The sequence below is a fragment of the Calonectris borealis genome, chromosome 2 (genome assembly GCF_964195595.1).
Source record: "Calonectris borealis chromosome 2, bCalBor7.hap1.2, whole genome shotgun sequence".
Classification (NCBI taxonomy): Eukaryota; Metazoa; Chordata; class Aves; order Procellariiformes; family Procellariidae; genus Calonectris; species Calonectris borealis.
Genome location: NC_134313.1, coordinates 55,964,944 through 55,966,910, shown reverse-complemented (window position 1 = coordinate 55,966,910; position 1,967 = coordinate 55,964,944).

Sequence of the window (1,967 nt, the reverse complement as noted above, 5' to 3'; positions counted from 1 at the left end):
ACAGTTTTTAAAATGCGTGATAGGCAAGTTTACTTATGCTAGAGTTTTGCCATTCAGTCTGCAAAAAACCTGAAATACATCAGAAATTCTTCCTTGAAAATGTCATGGCTGCCATCATAAATAGAGATATGTTAGACAGAAATGTTTTAATTAAAAGTTAACAATTACCAATTTTAAGAGAATTAGTAAACGTTTTCAATATGAAACATAAGTTTAATTTTCCACTTCAGTAATTAATTTTTCTTTTATCCAGTTGCATGACTTTCTTGTAGATCTCCCATCGTTCTAAGGATGGATTAAATGCAATCAGAGGGGAGCTCTGATTTGATGGATGTGATAAATTCTGCTGGAGTAGGGATGTCCTATTATAGATACTTCTCAATTGGACGTGGATTATGCTCTATGAGTCTTGCTAACCTAATTTAAAGTTTTGATACTCTACTGTTTTAAATCCTTTCTTTTGTAACAAAGTTGATGTTTTCAAACATAATTTAAAATTCATATATTTATCTTATTCGGCCAAATTGTTTAATTTTTAGACATGCATGATGAAATCCCCATTCTTGTGACTCTATAGGACAAGTTAGGAAACCGCATTGTGTATTTACTGTTTGTATTTTATATTGGTGTAATTCAGTATAGTTTCCTATTCTCAGTTCTTGAACAATCTAAGCTGTTTAGTAGCATGTTAAAATGATGATTTTGATATTTATATGTATTTGTTCTCTTCTTTGAGCGTTAAATTAAGCATGTAGCTTAATATTTAGGTAGTTTACATTTATCAAAATGTTATATCTGAATTTATTGAGAACTTTAATGAAATAGTATTTTCTTGCAAGTTTTCAAATTTCTTCATTTACTTTAAAGCTGACTTTTCTTCTCCTTGGCTCACTGGCTAGCAGTTTTGCCATGGGTCATAAGTGCTTCTTTGCTTTTCTCCTTTTAAGTTCTTTGAAGACTTGGGCAACTTTATGACATGTGTCAAGTTATACACACCAGTAAGCTGTGGTATGATCAGGGTCTTAAAACACTTTTTATAGAAGAGAGGAAGATACATGCAAAAATACTCATTTTTAGTCTAACAAATGTGTTGTCATGCTGGTGGAAGAGAAAAGGTTTGAAGATGAGAATTTTACTTGTGGCAGACTCCCAGCCTAGCCTATGAGTCTTTAGCATGGTGCAGAATGGTATGGCCTTGTCATGAGTCAGTGGTTGTATGTGAGGTCCTTTAAGGTCTCTTCCTATGTTTCAAAGTGTCTCTGCTAGATCCAGAGTCATTATCAAGAACTTGACTGGACTGAATTCCTCGCTGTATAAAAGAATTCCTGTGTGATCTAAAGGTTCTGAATTTTGGACTGTGACTCATTCATCTGTCTCAGTGAAGGGACTGGCTCTCTACAGAGGTGTGGCAGGTGGAGCAGCAACTACTTTGGCTCCACAGATTTTTGCACAGTTGTATATGTAGTAACATTTTAGGTGAATCATTCAGTCTTGTATGTAGACCTCCTAAATTTACCTAGGTCTTTGCTTCTTATTGGTTGGGTTTTGCTTTGGGTTTAGCTTCTCTGTAATTTGATGACTCCCATCTATAACATAAAGATACCAATTTACTTCTTATGGGACTGTTGGAAGATAATCATTAACGGGTGTGAGGCATTCAGATATTGTGAGGGCGGCAATGTAATCAGCTGGAGAGATTCCCTAGGTGGAAGTGGGGCTTTTGGGATCTCTTTACATGCTGTGAGAAGTCCTGGGGTGGACTCATCTTTGTGATATTTAAAAAACGAGACAAAAAAACCCCAAAACTATACAGCTGTTTCTCCTAGACTTTATCTAAAATTTATCCGTCTGTGTAAATCTCAGCCCTGGACTACTATGCAGTTTATCAGATTAATTAAGAAAAATTAGTAGACTAACGTATTGAAACTCTAATGGCCACATTTATGTTTAATCTAATGGTATTCACT